The sequence below is a fragment of the Lipotes vexillifer genome, unplaced genomic scaffold, assembly GCF_000442215.2.
Source record: "Lipotes vexillifer unplaced genomic scaffold, Lipotes_vexillifer_v1.1 scaffold70, whole genome shotgun sequence".
NCBI lineage: Eukaryota > Metazoa > Chordata > Mammalia > Artiodactyla > Lipotidae > Lipotes > Lipotes vexillifer.
Genome location: NW_006789896.1, coordinates 2,717,595 through 2,732,547, shown reverse-complemented (window position 1 = coordinate 2,732,547; position 14,953 = coordinate 2,717,595). Strand labels below are relative to the sequence as shown.

General features: G+C 39.7%; 1 pseudogene; it reads right to left on the bottom strand.

Annotated features, from left to right (window-relative positions):
- Positions 1–4,765: 4,765 nt before the first annotated feature.
- On the bottom strand, positions 4,766–6,340 carry LOC103073609 (protein enabled homolog pseudogene; annotated as a pseudogene).
- Between the last annotated feature and the right edge of the window lie 8,613 nt (positions 6,341–14,953).

Genomic DNA, 14,953 nt, shown 5'->3' with positions numbered 1-14,953 from the left:
AAACTTTGGTAAACAATAGTAAGCAAAATTATCAGACATCAAAACGTTAGATCAAATTGTAACTTCTGGGAGGGGAAGAAATGGGCTATATTTTGTACCTCAGGAACATAAAATAATATATATAAAAGTCTTTATGAAATAGAAAACCAAAGGAGGATTTAGTAGTAAATTGAGAATAGTGTGCTTAATTGAATCAGGCAGTGAAGCGCGCACACACACACACGCGCGCGCACACACACATTTTCTCTCTCTCTCCCTCTCTCTCCCTCTCTCCCTCTCTCCCCTTCTCTCGCTCCCTCTCTCTCTCTCTCTGACTCCCCCCTCACAGTGATAACTTCATATCCCAGTAATAAGTTCCAAACATACAAGAGGAGATAAGTTGTAATGAGCATACTGGAAAGTATGCTTGGATGAATCAAACTGTAGCTTAAAGAAAAGTACCTGGTTTACACCCAGGAGATTTCATACTGCATGAACACTTTGTACTGAAATTAGCCCAAACTTCCCACCGAATTCAACTACCATAAGTGAATTAAACATTCATTCAACATCTAAAGTATAGGAGACAGAAGTTTAAATCTGGTGTTATAAAGTATGCTAAGGGAATGATGAAAGAAGTATTCAAAGTACCAAAAAGCAAAGCTTACCTCTTTCACCTCTTGCATAATGATGTAACTAGAAAACTTTAACATAGAGAACTTAAGTTAGATATCCTGAAAGCAGATGAGCTACTTATGAACAGTTTACAAGAACAAACTCACCTATATGGCAAAATAGAAGATTTACAGGTAAAGGTGACAAGCCTAACAAGCCTGATGATAGCTGGTTGTCTAGAAAAGAATTTTAGTTCAACTTTAAATATTACTTAAGAAACATATATTATAACTTTAAATGTTATTCAAAAAAGGTACAGCTTTTAGTATCAGGATACACAGTTCCCCAGAGAGTAAGCATAAAAAATACTTGGCTTAAAAGCAGCCACCAATTGCAAAAATGTTCAAGGTCGACCACACATTCATCTTAAATACCAATAGTAAATAAACCAACCCTAATTTAATACTGGACTAACCTATTAATAGAAGCAATACTGTCAGTATGAGTAACAAGTAGTATTACTCCTTGCATATGCTTATATCAGAACATTAACCTACTGAGAGTTAACAGTAAAATAAACCTAAACCAATACCTAGTTATTTATTAAAACACTTGTTAAACCCAACACAGGCATGTATTTAAGGAAAGATTTTAAAAAGTAAAAGGAACTCAGCAATCACAAACCCTGCTCCTTGAAACATTACCTCTGGCACTTCTATTATTAGAGGCACTGCCTGCCCAGTGACATCTGTTTAATGGTCATGGTATCCTGAGTGTGGAAATGCAGCATAGTCATTTTTCTCTAAATAAGGACCTGTATAACTGATCACACAAGAGTATTACTGTCTCTTTTAATCAGTGAGACCTTCCCATGAAGAGGCAGGAATAATATGAAAAGACCTTATGGAGGTTTAATTGATTAATTAATCCAAAAAAATAATAACTGTACTTTAAGGAAAAACAGCCTTTTTTTTTTTTAACATGTGTATACTGCAGTTTTATTTCAATTGCACAAACGAAGTTCGTTTGTAGGAAATATAAATGAAACAGTACAGTAAAAATAGCAGAGAACCAAAAACTCTAAAAAAGAAGTACACCTAAAGCACAAGAATTAGTGTTTAGTGTTTCATCTTCAGTTTTGTTTGACACTTAATGCTTGCAAATTTTGAAACAAACTTTGAGATCATAATGACTATTCTGAAGAGATTTCAGCACAAGCACTAAGATTTGTACATTCAGTTGGTTTGCAATTGACTTGTTAGCTATTTACATAGTGTATAGTACAGACTTCTCACAGGTCAGATCACCTTCCTGTAATTAGAAAGGATCCCCTAAACTGCACTCAGCTTAAGACATCCAGTGTACAAGGGCATGAAAACCATCATAATAATGTGGGTCCAAGTAACAGTTTTGATAAGGAAAATAAGCTTCTGTTTCCCATTTTAATTACTGAAATCTGTAACAATGACAAAACTGTCACAGGACAGTAACTGTATACAGTAATTTGATAAAACTTCTTGGAAAGAACATGTTTAGCAATCTGAGATAATGCAGAATGACAGGAAATAAAACGTGATTCAACACTGGTTCTTTGTCGTTTTTACACAGACATCATGTTACTCTTAGACCAAGGCACAAAACGTTTAGTGCATAAACGAGTTTCTTTTTTAAGATCTAGCATTCTTATCGTAGTCTTTTATCTTACTTTGGACCACCTGTACCCAATACTCTATCATACTATAGACTGTTCAACTTAATCAACAAAATCCAAAGTGATTTCTGACTAGATTTATGCGGGACATAAACATGTATATCATCGGGACTTCCTTGGTGGTCCAGTGGTAAAGAATGCACCTTACAATACAGGGGACGCAGGTTCAATCCCAGGTTTGTGAACTAAGATCCCACATGCCATAGGGCAACTAAGCCCACGTGCCCCAACTACTGAGCTCGCGCACCTCAACTAGGGCCTGTGTGCCGCAAACTACAGAGCCCACGCACCCTGGAACCTCCGCGCCACAACTAGAGAGAAGCCTGTGTGCCACAATGAAAGATCCTGCATGCTGCAACTAAGACCTGATGCAGCCAAAAATAAAAATAAATAAATCTTTAATTAAAAAAATTCACATCAAAGTGTTTGCATAACCAAAAGTACAATAATAAAGATGAAAATGCCTATTTCTTTTAGAAAGTAGTACTTCATAAGCTTGCTGCATCTTTAATGCCTTTACTATTGGATGGATGATAATGAATAGTTGGTAGAAAAAAAGAGATGTATACTTGAATTATGATAGCTTATCCATCACAAATTAATCTAAAAATGAAGTTTCTACAGAAAAAGGAACTATCTTAACAAGGGAAAAAAATTCCTTCAAACCTCTTTGAAGTGGTAATGGCTGCAAACCTGCAGCATTTAGAAAACTATGCTATCAACAAGCTCTGTCTTATGAATTTAGATTAAGAAATCTAGAAAGCAGATGAAAGTGGATTATTTCTTCAAAATTTTAGTACAACTACTGATAACCAAAGACTTCAAAGCAAATATGGCACATAACAACTCAAGCATAAATCAAGATGGAGAGCCTGGAGAATTTTTGATTTCCTGAATTTTCAAAAAATTCTGTCACTGCAACATACAGGATTTCTCCCCTATTTTAATCTTAGAAGTTTCAAAGAAAAGGGAGTGGATAACATACACACATGTGAGTGCCCACACAAACACGTACGCGCACACACATGCACATGGTGGTAAGTAAGAGTATCTAGTTCCTTCTTCCCACCACCTAAGTCTATTAAAAAAATTATGCAGGACCCCTCGTTTTCCCTTTAATGATTTCTGTGACATTAATTGCTGCCATCATTGTTACTTTTTTAGTATTTCAACATAACAAAAATTCAAAAGCAGCTTTGTAGTCAGGAATGTGCACCTGAACACCTGTAAAACTGCAGGGCCCCTAGGTAATAATAACTACCAAATTCAGGGATTGAACTTTTGAGTTCCACAGTAAGATATAATTCATGTGAAGCTCAAAATCATGTTTCAGACCACTGAACTTACTGAAGTTAAAATACAAATAGCCAAAGACATGATGTAAAAGATTAAGTACTTGGTTCTGTTAACATATTTATCAAAGTCACAAAATATTCCTCATTATTATTCATGCAGATAGTTGAGAAAAAAGATAGTACAGAAGTTAACTTTAAATAAAAAATTATTCCTTCCCTTCCTCCCACTCCCCTATACTCTACAAAATGTTTTCCCTGGGACTAAGCCTTGAAAAGGCGACTATATATTAGTTTGACATAAATTACTGTCTACAATTTAAAAAACTAATTTTGTGGAGGTTGTAAGTACATTACAAAAACGTCTGCAGGCATTAATCTAAAAAAGGTCAAAAACCTACAGTAAATCTACAATATATTGTTTTACATTTGACCACTGGTTTGTGTTACGTAGAACTCATAGATTTGGTAAAGCACTGTAACAATTCAGGAAGGCATCTAAATCTTTAAATTCTGGATGAATTTTATGTTTGAATCTACAAAATTGCATGAAGGCTAACTCGAGAGACTTCCTATCATTCTAAAATTCCTCACTCTGGACAAATCATTTCCAGCACTCTTTCTTATAAATATCACCCTTTGAAAGCAAATACAATTCCTTTTGTTCCACACTTTATGATCTTAACTACACAGGGCTGATCTCAATTATTCATGGAATATTAAATATGATAGGAAGACAAACCTGAGAGAAGCGTTTACAATACAATAGCATAACTTGCTAAATTCTTCATCAGCATTCTCTGAAAAAAACTTCTCAAGCCTTTCTCCTTTTTAGCAATGGATTGTGGAAAATGTGTTTTCTCTTGACATGAAAATATTTCATTGCAGTCATCTTGCCTGATGGGTTTAGTATTTTCTGCAAAACTGATACAGGAACTCCTATGCGACTCTCTTCCATCCTGTTGTAAAGGTCAGAAAAAAGCAACAAACTGGGAGGGAAATGGCTTATTGCCAGAGTAGTAATGTCTGAAGGCTTTCAAAGTATGTTGGTTTTTCGCTCCTGTTTATTTCCATTTTCTTCTTACAGCTCACAAAATGTAGAGGTTTGTTGTTATTAACAGTTGCTGTTTGTAGGGTTTGTTTTTTTTTTCCACTCCAGATTGAAGTCCTATCTCTCCTTAGTTTTTTTCTCTGTGGTGTTTGACTTGCCGGGTTCCTGCCTGATTGCATCAATGAGCTCTTCTTTTAGCTTAGTTAATTCTTTTCTCATTTTATCTAGAATATCCTGCTTTAGCCTGTCACAGTCCAGGCCCTCTGTCTGGACTCCGTTGGCACTGGGCTGTGACGAGGACGCAGATTTTGGTCTGGAAATAACAGGTGACTTGCTGCCATTCATTGTATTTGTTCTTTCCCAAGGTTTTCTTGTCGGTTCAGGTGTACTTGTTGAAGAGGCCTTAGAAGTTGCAGGCTCTGAATTTTCATTTTTGCCCTGTTCTTGTTCTTTTTGTATTGATCCCTTTTCAGCAGTTCTCCTCCTCCTGGCCAGCAGGGCACTCACTTCTTCCATTAAACCGCTACCCCTAAAGGAAGGGGTCCATTTCCACCACCTGTATCTGTTTTAGATGACGCTAAATTCACACCAGTGGTAGTCCCTCCGCTTGGGAAGGAGGCATCCTCCATGCGCAACACTTTCCTAAGTTTTGCTCTAGCAATTGCAGCTGCAAGTCCAGTTAAAGGGCGATTGTCTTCAGACGGGGATCCCGAAAAGAATCCAGATGCAGGGAGGGGAGAAGCAGGTGGTGGAGAAGGAGTGGGTATTCGATTAAGAAGAGGTGGCGGAGGAGGCGGAGGTGGGGGCCCTGAGGTTGGAAGTGGAGGAGGCAGAAGGGTCCTGGGGGAGGAGGGAGCGCGGCTGATGCCTGGGCAGGACCTGGTGGGAGTGGAGGAGGGGGTGGGGGTGCAGATGGTCCCAAGGCAATGCCCTGCTGGGCTGGAGTCCGGCAGCGGAGAGGCTGCCTGCAAATCTGGCTCAGAAGCAGAGGAGTCGTCTCCAGAGGCAGGGGCAGCGGCATTTGCCATTCTTGGCTCTCACTCCCATTCCAGCTGCTCCCTTTCTAGCTGCTCTCGCCTTTCCCCGGCCCGTCTCTCCAGCCCCTCCCGCTCTTGTCAGACGATCCAGACGTTCCCTTTCTTGTCTCTCTCTCTCCAGCCGTTCCTGTTCCAGTCGCTCCCTCTCCAGCCTTTCCCTTTCTAACCTCTCCCACCTCTCCCTTTCCATTCCTCTAGCCTGTCCCACTCCAGCTCCTTTTGTTGCTGTTCTCGTAGTTGCCTTCTTTGAATTTCCAATTCTTCCTGTGATGGGCCATTCTGAACTTGGGCAGGTAGCTGTGAATTTTGTCTAGGCAACGTTGGCCCTGTTTCCTGTGAATTCAACACTTCTAAGGCATGCATCATGGCACTTGCGAAGACACTGGCATCTTCCTTGCTGCCAGAGTTGAGACCATACACCTGTCTAGTGTAGTGTCCCACCATTGGTGGAAGGTCTGTGTTGCTTGATTGTACTTCAGCCCTTTAGGAATGGCACAATTTACCACGACCTGATGGTCCTGAATCTTCCTGCCCACCACTCTGTGTTGTTCCATGTATGACGATATATATGAACTGTGCTGAACCCAGCTGAACCACCAGCTGATACCCACTTTTTATTGGCATCATTGTAAACCATTACAGCAGCTCTTGCCTGACAGATACACTTAAAATAATAAGTGAACAATGTATCATGCCATTCTGTTCTGGTCTGCAGAGTCGCTGCTGAAAAGTCAGCTGATAACCTTATGGGAGTTCCCTTGTGTGTCATTTGTTGCTTTTCCCTTGCTGCTTTTCATATTTTCTCTTTAATTGTTGTCATCCTGATCACAGTGCAGCGTGGTGTATTCCTCTGTGGGTTTATCCTGTATGGAACTTGCCGTGCTTCCTGGACTTGGGTGATTGTTTCCTTTCCCAGGTTAGGGAAGTTTTCAGCTATTATCTCTTCAAATATTTTCTCAGGCCCTTTCTCTCTTCTCCTTCTGGGACGCCTGTAATGTGAATGTTAGTGTGCTTTATGTTGTTCCAGAGGTCTCCTGAACTGTCCTTATTTCTTTTCATTCTTTTTTCTGCTCCACAGTAGTGACTTCCCCTACTCTGTCTTCCAGCTCACTGATCCATTCTGCTTCATTTACTCTACTATTGATTGATTCCTTCTAGTGTGTTTTTCATTTCAGTTATTGTATTGTTCAACTGTTAGGTTGTTCTTTGTATTTTCTAACTCTTTGTTAAAAAACACTTGTAACTTATCTATCTGTGCATCCATTTTTCTCCCAAGTTCTTGGATCACCTTTACAATCATTACTCTGAAGTCTTTCTCAGGTAGATTGCTTACCTCCACATCACTTAGTTCTTCTGGGGTTTTATCTTGGTCCTTCATCTGAAACACATTCCTCTGCCACCTCATTTTGGGTTAATTACCTTTCTCGACTTTGGAGGAGTAGCCCTCCGTAGGAGACGCACCGTGTGTCCCAGCAGTGTACTCCTGTCTCAGTCACCCAAGGGCCAGGGGCCCCAGGGTAGTGTCCGGCCTGCGTCTGAGACAACAGGCTGCTGGATCGTAGTCTTCTTCCTTCTGGTTTCTGCCCCCCATGGGTGAGGCTGGTCTAGAAGCTTGGGTAGGAAGGCTGGTGGGAAGGGCAGATGCCTGCCCACTGGTGGGTGGAGCTGGGTCCTAGCCCTCTGGTGGGCAGGGCTAGGGGCATGTCTAGAGGCAGCTGTGGGACCAGGAAGTCTCTAGGCAGCCCGTCTGCTAATGGGTGGGGCTGTGTTCCCACCCAGTCAGTTGTTTGGCCTGAGGCATCTGGCACTGAAGCCTGCAGGTTGTTGGGTGGGGCTGGGTCTTGTTGCTAATGATGTCTGCCGCGAGGAGAGTTCATGCAGATGAACAATCCCCTTCTGCCACCAGCTTTTATGACCCCAGCATGAGCCACAGCCACCCCCCACCTGCCCAGGAGACCCTCCAAGACCAACAGGTAGGTCTCACCCAGGCTCCTGTGAGGTTACTGCTTTTGCCCTTGGTCCTGGTGCATGAGATTTTGTGCAGTACCTTCAGGAGTTAAGTCTCTGTGTCCCCCAGTCCTGTGGAGCTCTGCATTAAGTTAAGCCCCGCTGGCCTTCAAATCCAGATGCTCTGGGGGGGCTCCTCTTCCCAACACCAGACCCCCAGTCTGGGAAGCCTGATGTGGGCCTCAGAACTCTCACTCCTGTGGGAAGGCCTCTGCAGTGTAATTATTCTCCAGTGTGTGGGTCACCCACGGGCAGGGGTGGGGGGATGGGGGGATTTGATTATATTGTGGGTACGCCCCTCCTACCTTCTCACTGTGGTCTCTTCTTTATGTCTTTGGATGTAGAAGATATTTTTTGGTAGGTTCCAATCAATGGTTGTTCAGCAGTCAGTTATGATATTGGTGTGTTCATGAGAAGGAGGTGAGCTCAAGGTCCTTCCACTCTGCCGTCTTGAAAGCCTTTTTTTTTTTTTTTTTTTTTCAGTATGCGGGCCTCTCACTGTTGTGGCCTCTCCCGTTGCGGAGCACAGGCTCCGGACAGACGCGCAGGCTCAGCGGCCATGGCTCACAGGCCTAGCCGCTCTGTGGCATGTGGGATCCTCCTGGACCCGGGCACGAACCCGTGTCCCCTGCATCGGCAGGTGGACTCTCAACCACTGCGCCACCAGGGAAGCCCCAACATAGCTTTTAATGGATTAACAATTTTGGTTGAGGTAACCTTGGAGAATAAAACATCGGAGTGATTAAAATTTAGACCAGCTAGTCAAAATGCTTTATCACTAATGATCCAAAATATTGTTAAGTGGAATAAGTTACCCTAGGGGTAGCAGCACAATTGTAGAGTTCATACTGATGATAAGGTTTATGACCTTGATGCTGGATCAGTACATCCCAATAGTATAACTGCTGTTAACGGTCTGTTCAGTGATTAGTAAAGTCCTGTTTGATCTGAGTTCAGACTGGAGTAATCCCAGTCGGTTTCTATTCTATATTTCTTGCAGTATGAAAAAACAAGAGAAATAAGGCCTACTTTACAAAATGTCCTCAAACTAATTGATGATATAATCTCAATTCAATTAATTGATACACACCCCACTATGGAACAGGGTTTGTTAGGGTGGTAGAGCCCAGTAATTGTGTAAAACTAAAACCTTTATCTGCAGAGGTTCAAGTCCTTTTCCTATGGAAATATTTATAATCTGCATTCTTTCACTAATTCCACTTTTACTAGCTGTAGCATTCCTCACATTAATGGAACGGAAATTCCTAGGCTATATACAAATCCAGAAAAGGCCACACATCGTCAGCCCTTATGGATTATTATAACCCATTGCTGATACAGTCAGATTATTTATTAAAGAAAAACTATGACCATCAATCTCATCAATTTCTGTATTTATTATCACACCAAGTCTAGCCTCAAGCCTGGCTCTCACAAGATGAATTCCTGTCCCCCTACCCTTTCCACTAGTTAATATAAACCTAGGTGTGCTATTTATACTAGCTATATCAAGCCTAGCCATTTTTTCCATCCTCTGATCTGGATGCATTTTGGATTCAAAATACACAGTCATCGGAGGTCTCCATGCAGTAGCACAGACAATCTCATATGATGTAACAGTAGCAATTATTCTCTCATCAGTTCTAGTGATAAATGATCATTTACACTTTCAGCAGTAATTATTACACAAGAATACCTATGAATAATTTTCCCATCCTGACCCCTAGCCAGAATGTGATTTATCTCTACTCTAGCGGAAACCAACAGAGTCCCATTTGATTTAACCTATATTTGGCTGCAATGTAGAAAATGTAGCAGGCCTATTCACGCTGTTCTCCCTAGCAGAATATGTCAATATCATTATAATAAATATTTTCACAACAATCCTATTTTTAGGAGCATTTAACAACCCCTACATGCTAGAATTCTATACAACCAATGCCATCATTAAAACACTCCTAACAATCTCCTTTCTATGAATTCAAGCATCCTGCCCACAATTTTGATAAGATCAGCTTATATATCTCTTATGAAAAAATTTTTACCACTAACATTAGCCCTATGTGTATGAGAAGTTTCACTTTTTGTCATCACATCAGGCATCCCACCACAAACATAAGAAATATGTCTGACAAAGAGTTTTTTGATAGAGTTAATAATGGAGGTTTAACCCCTTATTTCTAGAATCATAGAAATTGAACCTACCCTCAAGAATTTTAAATTCTTCATGGTAAAGTCAGCTAACTAGCTATTGGGCCCATACCCCAAAAATGTTGGTTTATATCCTTCCAGTACTAATAAACCCTCTTGTGTTTACTATCATTCTACTAACCATTATCTCAGGAATTATAATTGAAATAACAAGCTCACACAGGTTACTGTTATCCCCATTCTAATTTAAAAAAAAAAAAATTTAACCCATAAGTGTGAACAATAGCACAAATACCAGTAGAAAATCTAAGGCAACCCAGTTATCTAATACCACTTGGGCTAAGGAATATAGGGATATCTGTTGTGCTGCAATGCAATCTTTTTGGCTGTTTGACTAGTGGTGGCTGATAAATTTCTGATCTCTTTGTTTACATACACTCCTGCATTAGGAACCAAGATTCCCAAAAGATTTGCCACTGGTATCTTGGTATTTTGCTAACACAGATTGCTTGACTCTTTAATGAAGAGAGAAAGGAGATTCATTTATTTCCTGATGTATAGACAATGGGATAACATAATATTCTAATAAATATATACCTTCTATTTGTCAGCTATTAAGACATTTTTCAATTAAGTAAGGGACAGAGGGAGGGGGTCCTGGGCTAAGTATTGCTCAGTCTCTAGGGACTGAAGACAGTATCAGACAAGGAACGGCCATATTAATACGTTGAAGAATTTAAACCTGAAAGATTAGGTCAGAAAGAGGTTGGTCTGGGTGAGTGGTAACATTAACAACATCTGTACAGTCAGTGACAGGTATTATGAGGGGCCTATCCCAGTAGCTATGCTTTGTGACAACTTTACTCAAGAATTTTCTTTCCACCCTCAATATTGGGGCAAAAGTATAGCTAGAAGTAAAAGAGAAACTTTCAGTTTTGAGAGGGAGACAAACATTTGAATAACAGTTCAATCGAACTAGTAGGATGGGTCTTACAGGTTTGGCCCGGATTCCTGGGTCAGCTGTCCACCACTGTTGTCATCGTCTTCTCGTCCTGGCTTGATGGTTGTTTTAAGGTGAGTTTGAGGTCAGCAGTCCCCTCTACAGACCATTCTGATGCAGAGGCCCTTTTTAAGTGAGAAATAAAAATTGGAGAGTTAATTCCCTTCAGTTTTACTGTGCATAAGCCAGTTAAGAGTACCTGATAAGGATCCTTCCTTTTAGGTTTGAGATAGTCCTTTAAATGATATCTTTTCCAGTATGCCCAATCTCCTAGGTGCAGGTCATGGAGCATCTGATCTTCATCCAAAGATAGAACACTGTGATCGGCTTCAGAAGCAAGCTTGGAATATCCTTTCAATTAAACTTTACAATAATGTGACATAACAAAGTGGCATCTTGGATGTAGGCAGTAAGTACAACACCTCAGTACGTATAAAACCTCAATATCCACGAAGGTATATCATTGAAACTTAATTTTTCTGTATAAATTATCTTCATTTTGACCAAACATAGTCAAATTAAGACTAATTTGTTTGAAGAATAAATCTGGTTTCTATACACTTACCCTGATTATTTACGTAAGTGTAACTGATCATATAGGCCCTTTTAAATTTGGCTTTATTGCAACTTTTCATAAGGGATCTCAAATTGAACTTTTAAAAGGCCTCTCAAAGCCAGGAAAGCCATGCCATTAGATTCTACCTGCAATACCTACAGATTTAGGTGGATTCCTCTCTATGTTCCAAAATATCTTGAGGTTCTTATTTCTGCCAGGAAGTGGACTTCCTTTTTCACCTGGAAAGGCTGTGAGGAACCTAAGAGATTCTACATTCAGGAGGAATCAGAGAGAAAAGACAAATGCTTCAGTTCTGCTTACAAAGGAATAATTTACCAAATTGCTGTAAGTCATACTTTGCTTAAGGTGAAAGGTTTCCTTATATCTGGAAAACAAAGGTGAAAAGCCAGTAATATTTCAGACAAAAAATCATAAAAATTATAATCATATTTACAAGCTCATTCAATCCCATATAATTAATTTTTGTTCTGCTTGAGTCATTTTCCCATTAGTTTTGGTGACCTTGCCTGATGATTGAGGATATTTTTTAAAAGTTTTTGAGGTTTTTGTTAAGGCCTATATGATTTGTCACATGAAGTGGGTGCCTTGTTCACTGGAGATTGTGGAAAGTAAACCCCAAGTGGAAAACACATTTTCCAAAAGTTTCTTTGTCATTGTGAGGGCATCAGCCTTGCAGCCAGGGAAGGCCTTAACCCATCAAATAGAAATGGGGTTTGCCAGGAAACCAGGAAAAGCCAAGCAGCCATCTTGGTTTCCCATATCCCAGACTGTTTAATTCACAGCTATTGTTTACCCATCTTAATTTCTCTGATTTAGGAGCAGACTGTTGTCGTGTTATAAGGACATCAGGATGGCCAAAGTCTGACAATGAGGTGTTAATTTTTTGTAGACACAGAATGGACTTCACCTACAAGTGCCATCAGCTCTGTTGTTGCTTTTGCATGAAAGAGCAGAGCATCTCCCTAATACTCGGGGGTTCAGTCCCTTTAGTGTGAGCCTCGATTTTGATGACAAAGAAACATTCTATGTCAGGACATATAAGATTTTCAGGAATTTCATATAATTTCTGGAACATTTACACTATATACTTATAGACATAAAGAAGGCTTAATGTTGACAATGCTTCCCATGTAATATAATAGACCAAAGAAGCATAATTAGTTGAATATCTCCCTCTTTGAGACACTTCAGGACAGTATCACTTCATTTTCCATTAACTAAATCCATTTTCTTTCTTCAATCCTCCTTTTACTGAAAACACACATCTTTTTTTTCCCTGAATACTCAAATGTTTACCTTATTATTTCTACTAACTTTAACTACATATATAATATTTAACCCTTGAAAACCTTAATCCCTAACAAAAACCAAGAAACAGTACATTGTGAACTGTTATACCAGCGTTTCCTGATTGGCAAGCTTATCGACATATTTCAACAACCTTTAGAAACATACATTTTCTCACAGCATGATTTCTTTTCTCAATGTGGTATAAGACATGTGTCCAATAAACCCAAAAATCTTTAGTTTTTCTCTGATAAGACAAAGTAGGTAAATTTAGACATGCTGAGCAATTAATGTTTTAGTATTTTTATCTTAATTGGAAATGATCTGGAATAGTTAGTGAATTCCCATCATTTAATTTAATTTAGCACAACTCCGAAGTTTCAAGTTACCCAAAATCTGGAGAAACTCTTTTTAGGTATACATACCATAAAGCATTATCATTTTTAAAAAAACGCCATCATTTTTAAAGAGTTCACCTAAAAGCTTTTATCCCATTTATCTCAATTTTATTACTTATGAAAATACCAGCATACTAAGTTAATTTTCTTGTTGACAAATTTTGTAACAGAGGTAGCATGAGCTTATTGGCTTTTAGGAAACCTAGGTACCAAATAAAAGTATTATACTTCATACTGATGACCCTAAAGGCATGTTTATATTAATCAAACCAACAACTTAAACTTATTTTCATGTACTGAAGATTAATCCTAGATCGCATGCTCCTCTAAAACTTTGGCTTAGCTTTTTGTTACAATTAGAAATATCTGATTTGTAAATGCGTATTTTTAAGTCAATTAAATAGAGCTCTTTTATGAATTCTTTTTTTTTTTTTTTTTTTTTTTTTTTTTGGTGGTACGCGGGCCTCTCACTGCTGTGGCCTCTCCCGTTGCGGAGCACAGGCTCCGGACGCGCAGGCTCAGCGGCCATGGCTCACGGGCCTAGGTAGCCGCTCCACGGCATGTGGGGTCTTCCCGGACCGGGGCACAAACCCGTGTCCCCTGCATCGGCAGGCAGACTCCCAACCACTGCGCTACCAGGGAAGCCCTATGAATTCATTCTGATGATATCATCTGGAAGTAGAAACATACTTGTAACGTACATATAGACATACACACATCCAGATAGACACAGATATCTCATAGTTTTCCTGCCTGAAGTTTAAAAAGCTTTTTTATTCCCTTCAGTTTTACATTCTACTAATTGAGCCAAGGCTGTAGTCTCAAACAATGTGGGCTGCGTTCGCATTTCAAGGACATGAGAAGAGTCATAATTACCAGTTTTCTCCTAGGAGTACTTTTATTCTTACAGAGTCAGAATTTTGAAAAGATGTTGTATCAAGCCAGCTTTCTTTAATTGTGCACACAAAAATCAGTTTTGAATGTCAAAAAAGTTCCATCCTGCCCATTTCTGGATTAGGTAAGTACTTGTAAGTATTAGCTCCATACCAATTGTCGAAGCCAACTAGAGTGTCAGTGGGTGGATGCCTGCCCGGGAGTTGGTAGGTTTTAGAAGCGCAATTTCCCACTTTCTTCTAGTTTCATTCTATTATAAAGTACACATCTAAAATTAAATTTAAATGTCCAATTTTAAGCCATTTTTTTAAAAAAGTCAGCCAACACAGTTCAACCCAAAATTTCTTCCAGGCCTTCCTGCTTAGAAATTCCCCCAGGTCCTCTGTCTAGGAATCCCCCCTAGGTCTTCTCCCTGGAAACTTACCCCTAGGACCTCTTCACCTAGGAAATATACCAGTAACCCCTTAAGACTCCAAGTCTTAAGATAACAGCTCAAATAAAAGTCAAACTGTCACTTAGCACAAGGAGATCCAGATATGAGGAAGAACTCACCAAAGCACCTGAAGGGTGCTTTGAAGCCAGAGGGGCTCAAAGGGCCCAGGCTTGGTCTCCCGAGCACCGGTCCAAAGTAGATCCAGGTGACCTCAGGCGGGTTTTTCTGATATCCTGCCGACTATAAGTAATTTCAGTGAAAATAATCAATAAACAATCTAGAACAGGAATAGAAAAGAGTTTTGTTTTATAAAAGAGCCAAACTGAGGACTATAACCTAGAAGACAGCCTCTCAGGTAACTGAGGAACTGCTTCAGAGAAGCATGGCTTTCAGTACAGTTTTATATCTTGTCAGAACAAAGAACATTAAAGCCAGGGATACATTCCTTCAAGGTTTCAAAAATAAATAAATAAAAAAGAAAAAGAAAACTACATATGTACACAAGTCAGTATGGCCTTGAC